Here is a 17,557-nt window from a genome sequence, read left to right as displayed (position 1 = left end):
GAAAACTTCCAAACTCATTCTAAGAGGCCAGCATTACCTTGATTCCAAAACCAAAGACCCCACTAAAAAGGTGAATTACAGGTCAACATCCATGATGAACATGGATAAAAATGTTTTCAACAATATACTAGCATATCAAATCTAATAGTACATTAAAAGAATTACTTGCTCCCAAATGGGATTTATTCCTGGGCTGCAGAGCTGGTTCAACATTCACAAATCAATCAACATGATACACCACATTAATGAAAGAAAGGATAACAACCATATGATCCTCTCAACAGAAGCAGAAAAAGCATTTGACAAAATACAGCATCCATTCTTTTTATTAAGATTTTTTTTCGAGAAAGAGAGAGGGACACAGAGGATCCAAAGCAGGCCTTGCAATGACGGCAAGGGGCTTGAACTCACGAGCTGTGTGATCATGACCTGAGCCAAAGTCGGATGCTCAACTGACTGAGTCACCCAGTGGCCACAGCATCTGTTCTTGACAAAAACCCTCAACAAGTATAAATATATGGAAAATAACTCAACATCATAAAGTCCATATATGAAAGACCCACAGTTAATATCATCATTAATGGGGAAAAACTGAGAGTTTTTCTTCTACAGTCAGGAACAAGAGAGAGAAATGTAGTAGTTCAACATACTGCTGGAAGTCCTAGCCTCACCAATCAACAACAAAAAGAAATAAAAGGCAACCAAATCACCAAGGAAGAAGCCAAACTTTCACTATTCATAGATAACATGATACACTGTAGAAAACCGAAAAGACTCTATCAACATATTACTAGAACTGTTACAGGATTTCAGGATAGTCATAGAATATAAAATCCATGTGCAAAAATCTTTTGGATTTTTCATACACCAATAATGAAACAGCAGAAAGAGAAATAAATGAATCAATCCCATTTACAATTGCACCAAAAACCACAAGAAACCTAAAATAAACCTAACCAAAGAAGTAAAATATCTGTACTCTGAAACCTACAGAAAGCTTATGAAAGAAACTGAACAGAACACAAAGAAATGGAAAAACATTCCAGCTTATGGATTGGAAGAAGAAATATTGTTAAAATGTCTATACTACCCAAAGTAATCTACACATTTAATTCAATCCCTATTAAAATAACACCAGTGCTTTTACAGAGCTAGAACAAACAATCCTAAAATTTGTGTGGAACCACAAAAGACCCCAAATAGCCAAAGCAATTCTAAAAAAAAAAAGAAAAGAAAACCTGGAGGCATCACAATCTGGACTTCAAACTGTATTAAAAAAACTGTAGTCATCAACACGGTATGGTACTGGCACAAAAACAGACATATAGATCAATGGAAAGAAGAGAAAAACCAGAAATGGACCTATAACCATATGGTCAACTGATCTTCAAAAAAGCAGGAAAGAATATCCAATGGAAAAAAGACAGTATCTTCAGCAAATGGTGCTCGGAAAACTGGACACCGACAGGCAGAAGATTGAAACTGGACCACTTTCTTACAGCATACACAAAAATAAATTCAAAACGGATGAAAGACCTAAAGGTGAGACAGGGAACCATCAAAATCCTGGAGAAGAACACAAGAAGTAACCTCTTTGACATCAGCCATAGTAACTTCTTACTAGACACGTCACTGGAGGCAAGGGCAACAAAAATGAACTAATGGGAGCTCATCGATATAAAAAGTCTCTGAACAGTGAAGGAAAACAATGTATAAAACTAAAAGTCAACTAACAAAATAGGAAGATACATTGCAAATAGCATATCTGTTAAAGGATTAGTATCCAAAATCTATAAAGAATTCTCAAACTCAACACCCTAAAAATAACTAATCCAATTAAAAAGTGGGCACAAGAGATAAGCAGACACTTTTCCAGAGACAACATCCAGATGACTAACAGACACATGAAAAGGTGCTCAACATCACTCATCATCAGGGAAATATAAATCAATATGATGAGACACCACCTCACATCTGTAAGAATGGCTAAAATTAATACAGGTGACAACAGATGTTGGGGAGGATGTGGAGAAAGGGAAACCCCCTTGCATTGTTGGTGGGAAAGCAAACTGGTGCAGCCACTCTGGAAAACAGTATGGAGGTTCCTCAAAAAGTTAAAAATGGGGGTGCCTGTGTGGCTCAAGTTGTTAAGCATCCAACTCTTGATCTCAGCTCAAGTCTTGATCTCAAAGTCATGAGTTCAAGCCATGCATTGGGCTCCACACTGGACATGGATAAATAAGATATGATATATGATATGATATGATATATATATATATATATATATATATATATATATGAGAGAGAGAGGGAGAGAGGGAGGGAGGAAGGGAGGGAGGGAGGGAGGGAGAGGGAGAGAGTATTGCACAACTATTAAAAAGAATAAAATCTTGCCACTTGCAACAGCATGGATGCAGCAATGGAGCATAATACTAAGTGAAATAAGTCAGAGAAAGACAAATAGCATAGCATATGATCTCATTCATGAGAGGAACTTAAACAAAACAACGGAACAAAGGGAATAAAAGAGAGACACAAACCAAAAGGTAAAAGAAAGACTCTTAACAGAAAACAAACCAATCGGTGCCAGAGGGGAGCTGGGTGGGAAGACTGGTGAAATGTGCAAAGGGGATTATGAGGATATTTATCGTGATGAGCATGGAGTAATATATGGAATTGTTAAATCACTGTATTGTACCCCTGAACTATTATGGCACTGTTATAACTAATAAACAGAATGGTGACCATACTGTTTTTAAGACACCAAAAAATAAGTCAGAAAAAATATACATTATTATCAAAAGATTACTATATATCATCTCAGAGGATATGCACTGATATCATCATTCCTCTGGACTGGCACATAGTACTAGACATGCAATGTCCCTGCAGATTAAAACCGATTTTGGGGCGCCTGGGTGGCTCAGTCGGTTGAGCGTCCGACTTCGGCTCAGGTCATGATCTCGCGGTCTGTGAGTTCAAGCCCCACACCAGGCTCTGTGCCGACAGCTCAGAGACTGGAGCCTGTTTCGGATTCTGTGTCTCCCTCTCTCTCTCTGCCCCTCCCCTGTTCATGCTCTGTCTCTCTCGGTCTCAAAAATAAATAAAACATTTAAAAAAAATTTTTTTAAATAAAACCGATTTTGACCAACATGGACTTTTGCCTAATTGTAAAATAATTCCCCAAATTTATTTCTTTCTCCCTCTGAAGAAATACCTACTGAAGCATATTAATCACATCCACATTTTTCTGTTTACCTCTGTTTAGGGCCTTGAGAACTGACACAAGTAGACCCACTCAAAGGCCCTATGATTCCTTACAGAGCGACTGTACTCTTCAGATTATCTTCACTGATGATTTTTTTATTTAAATTCCAGATAGTTAACATACAGTGCAATATTTGTCTCAGGTATAGAATTGAGTGATGGATCACTTACATACAACACACGTTGCTCGCCACAACAACCGTCATTGATGAATTTTAAAACTGTATTTGATCCTTTCGCTCCAAGATAGGACTTCTCAGAGAGGCCTCCTCTGACCAGAGACAACCCAACCACGACACTCTCCATCCTCTATCAACACCATCTGCTCCCTGCCTCGCTTCCTTAGCACTCATCATAAATGATTTCACTGCACTTGGTGTTTATTTGTTCATTGTCTGTTTTCCCCAAATAAAATTAAGATCTGTGGAGGCAGCGACTTTTCTGAATTGTCTGTTTTGTTGATTGCTATACATCTATTGCTTGTCAAATGTAGGTGCTCAGTATTTGGTGAATTGATTCATTCAGTTAGAGTGGTAAATAAGAGAGAGAAAACATATTCTTTGGGAGGTTTTTTTTTAAAGTTTATTCATTTTTGAAAGACAGAGAGAGACAGAGCACAAGCGGGGCTGGCGCAGAGAGAGAGGGAGACACAGAATCTGAAGTAGGCTCCAGGCTCTGTGCAGTCAGCATGGAGCCTGACACAGAGCTTGAACTCACAAACCATGAGATTATGACCTGAGCCGAAGCTGGACGCCTAACCAACTAAGCTACCCAGGTGCCCCTGGGAGTTTATGTTTTCATTATAGGAAGATACATGTTATGGTATGAATCTTTGTGTCCCCCAGAAATTCATGTGTTGTTATGTTTTCACTCTTATGCGGATCCTGAGAAACTTAACAGAAACCCATGGGGGAGGGGAAGGAAAAAAAAAGAGGTTAGAGTGGGAGAGAGCCAAAGCACAAGAGACTGTTAAAAACTGAGAACAAACTGAGGGTTGATGGGGGGTGGGAGGGAGGGGAGGGTGGGTGATGGGTTTTGAGGAGGGCACCTTTTGGGATGAGCACTGGGTGTTGTATGGAAACCAATTTGACAATAAATTTCATATATTTAAAAAAATTTTTTTAATGTAAAAAAAAAAAAATTCATGTGTTGAAATCCTAACCCACAATGTGAAGGTGTTAAAACGTAAGGTCTTGGGGCGCCTGGGTGGCGCAGTCGGTTAAGCGTCCGACTTCAGCCAGGTCACGATCTCGCGGTTCGCGAGTTCGAGCCCCGCGTCGGGCTCTGGGCTGATGGCTCGGAGCCTGGAGCCTGTTTCCGATTCTGTGTCTCCCTCTCTCTGCCCCTCCCCCGTTCATGCTCTGTCTCTCTCTGTCCCAAAAATAAATAAAAAAATAAATAAATAAAAATTAAAAAAAGTTGAAAAAAAAAAAAAACGTAAGGTCTTGGGGGCTGATTAGGTCATAAGGCTGGAGTCCTTGTGAATAAGATTTGTGCCCTCATAAACAGGACCCAGAGAGCTTCCTTAGCCTTCTGCCCCATGAGGACACAATAAGAAGACGGCCATCTACAAACCAGGAGGTGGATCTCACAAGACAACAAAACTGCTGGTGCCCTAGTTTTGCCCACCTGAGTCATAGCATTTTTGTGACAGTAGCCCAAAGAGACTAAGACAATACATTTTTTAAGTTTTTTTTAATATTAAATGTATTGTCAAATTGGGTTTCCATACAACACCCAGTGCTCATCCAAACAGGTGCCCTTCTCAATGCCCATCAACAGCCCTTCCCTTCCTCCTACCCCCCATAAACCCTCAGTGTATTCTCAGTTTTTAAGAGTCTCTTATGGTTTGGCTCCCTCCCTCTCTAACTTTTTTTCCTTCCCCTCCCCCATGGTCTTCTGTTAAGTTTCTCAGGATCCACATAAGAGTGAAAACACATGGTATCTGTCTTTCTCTGTATGACTTATTTCACTTATCATAACACTCTCCAGATCCACCCATGTTGCTACAAAAAGCCATATTTCATTCTTTCTCATTGCCAAGTAGTATCCCATTGTTTATATAAACCACAATTTCTTCATCCATTCATCAGTTGATGGACATTTAGGCTCTTTCCATAATTTGGCTATTGTTGAGAGTGCTGCTATAAACATTGGGGTACAAGTGCCCTTATGTATCACTACTCCTGTATCCCTTGGGTAAATTCCTAGCAGTGCTATTACTGGGACATAGGGTAGATCTATTTTTAAATTTTTGAGGAAACTCAACACTGTTTTCCAGAGTGGCTGCACCAGTTTGCATTCCCACCAACAGTGCAAGAGGGTTCCAGTTTTTATTTAAATTCCAGTGAGTTCACACACAGATTAATGTTAGTACATTAGCAGGTGTACAACATAGCCATTCAACACTTCCACATAACACCCGGTGTTATCTTTTTTCCTTTGTTTTATTTCTTAAATTCTGCATATGAGTGAAATTACATGGTATTTATTTTTTTCTCTGACAGACTTATTTCACCTAGCATTAGATTGTAAATGGCCCCTAGAGTAAATGGCTAAAAAAAAGCAAAAAAGGGGAGGGAACAAATAGAAAGTAGACAGAAAAGCTTATTGATTTAGTCAAATGACTTCAAAAGACATTATATTGTTCATGTAAGGCAAAATCACCTGCTTTATAATCTGAGTTTGTCCATTCCTTGACAACCAGAGAGAAATTTTTCAAAAGTTGAAGAATCCATATTTCTCTTATGTGTCCAGTGTAGCAAATCTATGTTCTATAATCACAGAACAAGGAGCAAGGGACAAGGAAATCACTGTGTGGAAATGTAATATGCAAGTAGATATATATATATGTGATAATTTCTATACATTTTTGTTTTTCATTTTCTGAAGTCAGTTACAAATTTAAAGAAGTTTTTTTTTAATTTTTTTTCAAGGTTTTTTATTTATTTTTGGGACAGAGAGAGACAGAGGATGAACGGGGGAGGGGCAGGGAGAGAGGGAGACACAGAATCGGAAACAGGCTCCAGGCTCTGAGCCATCAGCCCAGAGCCTGACGCGGGGCTCGAACTCACGGACCGCGAGATCGTGACCTGGCTGAAGTCGGACGCTTAACCGACTGCGCCACCCAGGCGCCCCTAAAGAAGTTTTTTTAAATAATAGGGGGAGCTATACAAAACTAAAGGAGAAGAGAACTCAAAAATGAAATTGAGATCTTTAGTCAAAGTGACTATTTTCAAGTATCCGTATGTTAAATTTTTAATAGATAAAACTGCCACTGACTGATTTTTACATTTCTTTTTATCATCGTTATTAATAACAGTACTTATAAAGCATATATACCCAAATGTATACACTACATACATATATATGTGATATATGTATACATAGTACTAAAGGAAGTGGCTGGAAGGGGGGAAAATGTTTACCAGATATTTTGTCAAATAGTGGTATGGGCTCTTCCAAAATTGGTAAAAGTCAGTGTTTTCATACCATCAGACCCTTTAATTGACTTAGTAATAGCTAATACTTATTGGAATGCTTACTATGTGTCAACCAATATTGTAATATTTTACATGTGTTTAAATCTCATACTAATCCTTTAAAAATGTATTATTTACTATCCCCCTAATATATAGGTAAGAAATCTTAGGCACTTAAGAAAAGTTAAGTAATTTTCCCAAGTTCACACAAGCTCATAACTAGAACCAAAAAACTCTGGTTCTATCTCCTTCACACTGTACTATATCTTGAGCATGCTTACTATCATACAAAAGCAGACAGTAATATTGTTTTATTATTCAAAGATGAGAAATCATCACATTTAAATATGTATCATGAGTCAATTTGTGCTCATGTATTTTGTTAAAGTAATTATTAGTGGTATGTAATTTAATTTATTATCATAAACCAGCCCATAAAAATCTTCAGATTCATACTCGCTTCAGGGTCCTGGGTTTAGATAGTGACCTCAGACACAATGAAACTGTCATGGACACTGAAGTATGTGAGTTACTTATCATGGATATCAAGAAAAAGGCACATGAGAACTGAATAAAGATATAAATCTTGGATCTTCAACTTATTGTTTAGGGCTGTACAAATTTGCATCTTCTCTTCACCCATTACTGTTTCAACTTGGCTATCAGACATAACAGTGATAGGTAATTTAAGATATTTGTTCCAAGAAAATTATTTCCAAATCAATGTATGTGCTATTAATAGTAAGAGTATCTTATAGAATTTCTTTTTGATCAGGCATTTTTATTCTATTCTTTTTCCACCTTTTCTCCTTCTACTTCTTCTTTATTTTCCTTTCTCTTTCTCTGGTTTTTTGATTCTCTATTTGGTCTTCCTTTTTTCTCCTTTCACTTTTCTCTATTTATGGCATGAGACTTCCCCCAACTTTTCCTTTTCTTTTTCCAGGGTTACTTCAACAAACAATACAAGTACACCTGGTTAAAGGTCCAAACACTCCACCACTACGAACAAGGAGGAGCTCTGCAGAGAATTGACCAGTGAAATAGAGCAGCCAAAATGCAACAACAGAGTTCATGCAACATACACCAAAAAGTACCAGGTCCTGGACTGTGTGTGACACCTTTTAATATATTAGTAATTACAGGAACAGGGCACAAAACAACCTATTAAAACATGCAAAAGACAGAAACTTATCCAAAGTGACTAAATGGAAGAATTCTCCCCAAAAGAAAAATAAGGAAGAAATCTCAGGCAGAAAATTGCTCAAAACAATATATAAACAATATATCTGAACAAGAATTTACAATAACAGTTATTAGACTAATAGCTGGGCTTTAAAAAAGCATAGAAGACACCAGAAAAACACTTGCTACAGATATCAAAGACCTAAGAACTAGTCACAATGAATTAAGAAATTCTATAAGTGATATACAAAATAAACTAGACAAAGTGACAGCAAGGATGGAAGAAGCATAGGAGAGAATAGGTAAAATAGATGAAAAAAATTATGGAAAATGATGAAACCAAAAAAAGGAGGAAAAGAAAATTACAACACCATGAGGGGAGAACTAGAATCTAAGTGATTCAGTGAAATTAAATGATAGCCATATCATAGAGTTCCAGAAGAAAAGGAGCGAGAAAAGAGGAAAGAAGGTTTATTTGAACAAATTATGGTTGAGAACTTCCCTAATCTGGAGAAGGAAACAGGCACCCAAGTCCAAGAGGCACAGGGAACTCTCTTGAAAAGTAACAAACCAGATCAACACCATGACACATCATAGACAAACTGTCAAAATACAAAGATAAAGACAGAATTCTGATAGTAGCCAGGGACAAATGGGACTTAACCTACAAGGGTAGACCCATTTGGGTAATAGCAGACCTGTTCACTGAAACTTGGCAGGTCACAAGGGAGTGGCAGGAAATATTCAATATGCTGAACAGGAAAAATATGCAGTCAAGAATCCTTTATCCAACAAGGCTGTCATTCAGAATAGAGATAAAGGCTTTCCTGGACAGACAAAAAATAAAGGAGTCCATGACCACTAAACAAGCCCTGCAAGAGATACTAAGGGGGACTCTGTGAGTGGAAAGCAGCAAAGACTACAAAGGACCAGAGACATCACTGCAAACATGAAACCTACAGAGAACACAATGGCACTAAATCCATATATTTCACTAATAACTCTCAGTGTAAATGGGCTAAATGCCCCAATTGAAAGTCATAGGGTATCAGAATGGATATAAAAAACACACACAAGATCCATCTATATGCTGTCTACAAGAGACTCATTTCAGACCTGAGGAACCTGCAGATTGAAAGTGAGAGGATGGAGAACCATCTATCATGCTACTGGAAGTCAAAAGAAACCTGGGGTAGCCATACTTAGACAATCTAGATTTCAAAACAAAGATTGTAACAAGAGATGAAGAAGGGCATTATATCATAATTAAGAGATTTATCCATCAAGAATAGCTAACGATTATAAGTATGCCCCCAACATGATAGCACCCAAATGTATAAATCTATTAATCACAAACATAAGCAATCATATTAATGATAATAATACTATAATTGTAGGTAATTTTAATACTCCACTTAGAGAGAGATTATCTAGACACAAAACCAAAAAGGAAACACTGGTTCTGAATGACATACTGGACCGAATGGACTTAATAGATGTATTCAGAAGCTTTCATTCTAAAGCAACAGGATACATATTTTTCTCGAGTGCACATGGAACATTCTCCAGAATAAATCACATACTGGGTCACAAAACAGCACTCCAAAAGTACAAAAAGATTGAGATTATATCATACCATGCATATTTTCAGATCACAACACTATGAAACTTGAAATCAACCACAAGAAATAAATTTGGAGAGCCCCCAAATACATGGAGGTTAAAGAACATCAAATTAAAAAATGAATGAGTTAATCAGGAAGTCAAAGAAGAAATTTAAAAATACATGGAGGCAAAAGAAAATGAAAACACAAGAGCCCAAACCCGTTGGGATGCAATAAACGCAGTTCTAAGAGAAAAATACCTTGCAATTCATGCCTATTTCAAGAAGCAAGAAAGGTCCCAACCACAACCTAACCTTACACGTAAAGGAGCTAGAAAAACAGCAGAAGATTAAGCTGAAACCCAGCAGAAAGAGGAAAATAATAAAGATGAGAGCAGAAATAAATGATATAGAATCAAAAAAAAAAAACAGTAGAACAAATCAATAAGGCTAACAGCTGGTTTTCTGAAACACTAAACAAAATTGATAAACCCCTAGCTACACTTCTCAAAAAGGAAAGAGGACCCAAATAAATAAAATCTCGAATGAAAAGGGAGAGATCACAACGAACACCACAGAAACACTATTAGAGAATACTCTCAAAATTATATGCCAAAAAAATTGGACAACTTGGAAGAAATGGACAAATTCCTAGACACTCACACACTACCAAAACCCAAACAGGGAAAAAATAGAAAAAATTGAACAGGCATATAAGCAGAAAAGAGATTGAATCACTTCTCAAAAATCTCCCAACAAATAAGAGTCCTGGGCCAGATGGATTCTCAGGGAAAATCTACCGGACATTTAAAGGAGAGTTAAAACCTATTCTGCTCAAACTGTTCAAAAAATAGTAATGGAAGGAAAGCTTCCATACTCATTCTATGAAGCCGGCATTACATTGATTCCAAAACCTGACAAAGACCCCACTAAAAAGGAGAATTACAGGCAAATAGCTCTGATGAACATAGATGCAAAAATTCTCACCAAGATACTAGCAAATAGAATTCAACAATACATTGAAAGAACTATTCACCGTGACTAACTGGGATTCACTCTTGGCCTGCAGGGATGGTTTAATATTCACAAAACAATCAATGTGATATGCCACTTAATAGACAAAAAAAGATAAGAACTATATGATCCTGTTAATAGATGCAGACAAAGCATTTGACAAAATACAGCATCTTTATTAATAAAAACCCTCAAGATGGGCGCCTGGGTGGCGCAGTCGGTTAAGCGTCCGACTTCAGCTAGGTCACGATCTCGCGGTCCGTGAGTTTGAGCCCCGCGTCGGGCTCTGGGCTGATGGCTCAGAGCCTGGAGCCTGTTTCCAATTCTGTGTCTCCCTCTCTCTCTGCCCCTCCCCCGTTCATGCTCTGTCTCTCTCTGTCCCAAAAATAAATAAACGTTGAAAAAAAATTTTAAAAAAAACCCTCAAGAAAGTCAGGATAGAAGGAACAGAACTTAACATCACAATAGCCGGGGAGGTCTAGAGGAAGATGTTGGTGTAAGAGGATGCTGGGTTCACCACGTACTGCTGATCACTTATATTCCACCCACATCTGCCTAAATAACCCAGAAAACCACCAGAAGACTAGCAGAACAAACTCTCCAGAGCCAAGCATAGACAAGACGCCCAGGGAGGAGGGTAGGAAGGGCAGAGAGGCAGTGCGCGCTACACGGACTGGCAGGAGGGAGACAGGGCGGTGGAGGGGCAGCCCACCCAGCAAGGTGGAGCCCACGAGTCTGACTTGCAAAAGCAGAGGAGCCAGACAGAGTGAGTTTTGACAGCCAGAGGGACTTATCATCTGGAATGTTATAAGTCAAAAGCTCTGCTCCGAGAGTGGGAGGGCTAGAGGACACCAGGAGGAAGGGTTGTTGAGCCCCGGAAGACAGAGCTCAGCTTGGCGGGAACAAAGGCACTGGCCAGCGCCATCTCCCTCACCCATCTCCCAGTCAAAATCCCAAAGGGAACCAGTTCCCGTCACAGAACCTGCTTGCACCGCACAAACACCCAACGCTGTGCTTCTGTGGATCCATCCCTCCGATGGGTCCGTCTCCCTCCCAGTGCCATAGGGCCCCTCCCACTGCGGACCACCAATGGCAAAGCGAGCTGAGTCTGCGCCTCCCACCCCTGTGCACCTTGGGGATCCACCCCGGCTAATAGGCCAGATCCCATAGAAGCAGCACCACAAGCCTGGCAGTGTGCAAGTAGCCCAGACAGGGGCCACACCGCTCCACAGTGAGTCCTGCCCCTGGGAGAGGGGACGATAAGGTACACACCAGTCTGACTGTGGCCCCAGCAGTGGGCTAGGAACAAACACCAGGTATGACTGCGGCCCCGCCCACCAACACAAGTTACTCCAGACAGCACAGAGGAAGAGCCCTGCAGTTCTGCGCCACTCCAGGGACTATCCAAAATGATGAAGCAGAAGAATTCTCCTCAAAAGAAACTCCAGGAAGTAACAACAGCTAACGAATTGATCAAAAACAATTTAACCAATAGAATGGAACATGAGTTTAAAATAATAGTCAAAAAATTAATCACTGGGCTTGAAAAAAGTATAGAGGACAGCAGAGAATCTATTGCTACAGAGATCAAGGAACTAAGAAACAGTCAGGAGGCACTAAAAAATCCTATAAATGAGATGCAAAATAAAATTGAGGCGACGACAGCTCGGATTGAAGAGGCAGAGGAGAGAATAGGTGAATTAGAAGATAAAATTATGAAAAAAGAGGAAGCTGAGATAAAAAAATCCAGGAATATGAGGGGAGAATTAGAGAACTAAGTGATGCAATGAAACATAATAATACCCATATAATAGGGATTCCAGAGGAGGAAGAGAGAAAGGGGCTGAAGGTGTATTTGAACAAATCATAGCTGAGAACTTCCCTGATCTGGGGAAGGAAAAAGGTATTGAAATCCAAGAGGCACAGGGAACTCGCTTCAGACATAACTTGAATTGATCTTCTGCATGACATATCATAGTGAAACTGGCAAAATACAAGGATAAAGAGAATTCTGAAAGCAGCTAGGGATGAACATGCTCTAACGTATAAAAGGAGACCAATAAGACTCGTGAGGGATCTCTCTACTGAAACTTGGCAACCCAGAAAGGAATGGCAAAAATCTTCCATGCGATGAACAGAAAAAAAATGAAGCCAAGAATCCTATATCCAGCAAGCCTGTCATTCAAAATACAAGGAGAGATAAAGGTCTTCCCAAACAAACAAAAACTTAAGGAATTCATCACCACTAAACCATCCCTACAAGAGATCCTAAGGGGAATTCTGTGAGGGAAATGTTGCAAGGACCGCAAAGTTCCAGAGACATCACTACAAGCATGAAACCTACAGACATCACAATGACTCTAAACCCATATCTTTCTGTAATAATACTGAATGTAAATGGATTCAATGCTCCAACCAAAAGACATAGGGTATCAGAAGGATAAAAAAACAAGACCCATCTATTTGCTGTCTACAAGAGACTCATTTTAGGCCTGAGGACATCTTAGATTGAAAGTGAGGGGATGGAGAACTATCTATCATGCTACTGGAAATCAAAAGAAAGCAGGAGTAGCCATACTTATATCACACAAACCAGACTTTAAATTAAAGGCTGTAACAAGAGATGAAGAAGGGCATTATATAATAATAAAGGGGCTATGCATCAGGAAGAGCAAACAATTATAAATGCCTATGCACCGAATACGGAAGCACCCAAATATATAAAACAATTAATCACAAACATAAGCAATCTTATTGATAAGAATGTAGTAATTTCAGGGGACTTTACTACTCCACTTACAACAATGGGTAGATCATCTAGACATAGAATCAATATAGAAACAAGGGCCCTGAATGATACATTGGATCAGATGGACTTGACATATATTTAGAACTCTGCATCCCAAAGCAATAGAATATACTTTCTTCTCGAGTGCACACGGAATCTTCTCCAAGATAGATCACACACTGGGTCACAAAACAGCCCTTCATAAATATAAAAGAATTGAGATCATACCATGCATACTTTCAGACAACAATGCTATGAAGCTTGAAATCAACCACAGGAAAAAGTCTGCAAAACCTCCAAAAGCATGGAGGTTAAAGAACACCCTACTAACGAATGAGTGGGTCAACCAGGCAATTAGGGAAGAAATTAAAAAATATATGGAAACAAACGAAAATGAAAATACAACAATCCAAACGCTTTGGGACGCAGCGAAGGCAGTCCTGAGAGGAAAATACATTGCAATCCAGGCCTATCTCAAGAAACAAGAAAAATCCCAAATACAAAATCTAACAGCACACCTAAAGGAAATAGAAGCAAAAAAGCAAAGACACCCCAAACCCAGCAGAAGAAGAGAAATAATAAAGATCAGAGCAGAAATAAACAATACAGAATCTAAAAACCTGTGGAGCAGAACAATGAAACCAAAAGTCTGTTTTTTTGAAAAAATAAACGAAATTGATAAACTTCTAGCCAGGCTTCTCAAAAAGAAAAGGGAGATGACCCAAATAGATAAAATCATGTATGAAAATGGAATTATTGCAACCAATCCCTCAGAAATACAAGCAATTATCAGGGAATACTATGAAAAATTATATCCAAACAAACTAGACAACCTGGAAGAAATGGACAAATTCCTAAGCACCCACACACTTCCAAAACTCAAACAGGAAGAAATAGAAAACTTGAACAAACCCATAACTAGCAAAGAAATTGAATCAATTATCAAAAATCTCCCAACAAATAAGAGTCCAGGACCAGATGGCTTCCCAGGGGAATTCTACCAGGCATTTAAAGCAGAGATAATACCTATCCTTCTCAAGCTGTTCCAAAAAATAGAAAGGGAAGGAAAACGTCCAGACTCATTCTATGAAGCCAGCATTACTTTGATTCCCAAACCAGAGACCCAGTAAAAAAAGAGAACTACCAGCCAATATCCCTGATGAATATGGATGCAAAAACTCTCAACAAGATACTAGCAAATCGAATTCAACAGCATATAAAAAGAATTATTCACCGTGATCAAGTGGGATTAATTCCTGGGCAGCAGGACTGGTTCAAGATTCACAAATCAATCAATGAGATACATCACATTAATAAATGAAAAGATAAGAACCATATGATCCTTTCAATCCATGCAGAAAAAGCATTTGACAAAATTCAGCATCCTTTCATAATAAAAACCTTCAACACACTAGGGATACAAGGATACTTAATCATAAGAGCCATTTATGAAAATCCCACAGCTAATATCATCCTCAATGGGGAAAAACTGAGAGCTTTCTCCCTGAGATCAGGAACACGACAGGGATGTCCATTCTCACCGCTGTTGTTTAATATAGTGTTGGAAGTTCTAGCATCAGCAATCAGACAACAAAAGGAAATCCAAGGCATCCAAATTGGCAATGATGAAGTCAAGCTTTCACTTTTTGCAGATGACATGATTCTATATAGAAAACCCGATAGACGCCACCAAAAGTCTGCTAGAACTGATACATGAATTCAGCAAAGTTGCAGGATACAAAATCAATGCACAGAAATCAGTTGCATTCTTATACACGAATAATGAAGCAACAGAAAGACAAATAAAGAAACTGATCCCATTCACAATTGCACCAAGAAGATAAAATACCTAGGAATAAATCTAACCAAAGATGTACAAGATCTGTATGCTTAAAACTATAGAAAGCTTATGAAGGAAATTGAAGAAGATATAAAGAAATGGAAAAACATTCCGTGTTCATGGGTTGGAAGAATAAACATTGTTAACATGTCAATACTACCCAAAGCTATCTACACATTCAATGCAATCCCAATCAAAATTGCACCAGCATTCTTCTCGAAGCTAGAACAAGCAATCCTAAAATGTGTATGGAACCAAAAAAGGCCCCAAATAGCCAAAGTAATTTTGAAGAAGACCAAAGCAGGAGGCATCACAATCCCAAACTTTAGCCTCTGCTACAAAGCTGTAATCATCAAGACAGCATGGTGTTGGCACAAAAACAGACACATAGACCAATGGAATAGAATAGAAACCCCAGAACCAGACCCACAAAAATATGGCCAACTAATCTTTGACAAAGCAGGAAAGAATATCCAATGGAAAAAAGACAATCTCTTTAACGGTGCTGGGAGAACTGGACAGCAACATCCAAAAGGATGAAACTAGACCACTTTCTTACACTATTCACAGAAACAAACTCAAAATGGATAAAGGACCTGAATGTGGGACAGGAAACCATCAAAACCCTAGAGGAGAAAGCAGGAAAAAACCTCTCTGAGATCAGCTGCAGCAATTTCTTACTTGACACATCCCCAAAAGCAAGGAAATGAAAAGCAAAACTTAATTATTGGGACCTCATGAAGATAAAAAGCTTCTGTACAGCAAAGGAAACAATCAACAAAACTAAAAGGCAACCAATGGAATGAGAAAAGATATTTGCAAATGACATATAGCACAAAGGGCTAGTATTCGAAATCTATTTAATAGCTCACCAAACTCCACAACCGAAAAACAAATAATCCAGTGAAGAAATGGGCAGAAAACATGAATACACACTTCTCTAAAGAAGACATCCACATGACTAACAGGCACATGAAAAGATGCTCAACGTCACTACTCATCAGGGAAATACAAATCAAAACCACACTCAGATATCACCTCACGCCAGTCAGAGTGGCTAAAATGAACAAATCAGGAGACTATAGATGCTGGCGAGGATGTGGAGAAATGGGAACACTTGCACTGTTGGTGGGAATGCAAACTGGTGCAGCCGCTCTGGAAAACAGTGTGGAGGTTCCTCAAAAAAATTAAAAATAGATCTACCCTATGACCCAGTAATAGCACTGCTAGGAATTTACCCAAGGGATGCAAGAAGTGCTGATGCAGAGGGGCACTAGTACCCCAATGTTTATAGCAGCACTTTCAACAATAGCCAAATTATGGAAAGAGCCTGATGTCCATCAACTGCTGAATGGGTAAAGAAATTGTGGTTTATATACACAATGGAGTACTACGTGGCAATGAGAAAGAAGGAAAAATGGCCTTTTGTAGCAACATGGGTGGAACTGGAGAGTGTTATGCGAAGTGAAATAAGTCATACAGAGAAAGACAGATACCATATGTTTTCACTCTTATGCGGATCCTGAGAAACTTAACAGAAACCCATGGGGGAGGGGAAGAAAAAAAAAAGAGGTTAGAGAGGGAGGGAGCCAAACCTTAAGAGACTCTTAAAAACTGAGAATAAACTGAGGGTTGATGGGGGGTGGGCGGGAGGGGAGGGTGGTTGATGGGTATTGAGGAGGGCACCTTTTGGGATGAGCACTGGGTGTTGTATGGAAACCAATTTGACAATAAACTTCATATATTGAAAAATACATACATACATACATACATACATACATACATACATACATACGGAGAGCGAACTGACGATTGATGGGGTGTTGGGGGAAGGGGAAATGGGTGATGGGCATTGAGGAGGACACTTGTTGGAACAGCACAGGGTGTGATACATAAGAGATGAATCACTGGATTCTACTCCTGAAGCCAAACAACACTGTATGTTAACTAACTTGAGATTACATACATACATACACACATACACACATACATACATACATCTTATAGATTAACATCTACTGTAATTCTAGTCTTTGAAATGCACATTTAGCAGCAAATTTTATCTGTAATGCATTTACTACCTAGAGAAAAAAAATCTGAATATACAGTTCCTCATTCCCCTGTCCTAAAGCTTTCCTTCATGTTGGCATAACTTTTGCATCTATTCCGTTTCTCCTAATGAAATATCAGGATATGGTCTAATTCTCCAATCTCTTCATGAACTACTTTTTCTCTCCCACTTTACAGATATCAATCGGATGCAGGTCAATGGTTTAGGAAATCTTTCTTTGTGATCTGGGCTTTCAGGCAACACTGGGAAATGTTGCTCCCTTCTTAATCTGAATTAATGCTTTTATAATGTGCCTCTAGGACTAAGACCT

Source organism: Lynx rufus, unplaced genomic scaffold (genome assembly GCF_022079265.1).
Source record: "Lynx rufus isolate CCGP_SWC_20201006 ecotype Redwood Valley unplaced genomic scaffold, mLynRuf1.p SCAF_6, whole genome shotgun sequence".
NCBI lineage: Eukaryota > Metazoa > Chordata > Mammalia > Carnivora > Felidae > Lynx > Lynx rufus.
This window is presented reverse-complemented; position numbering follows the sequence as displayed.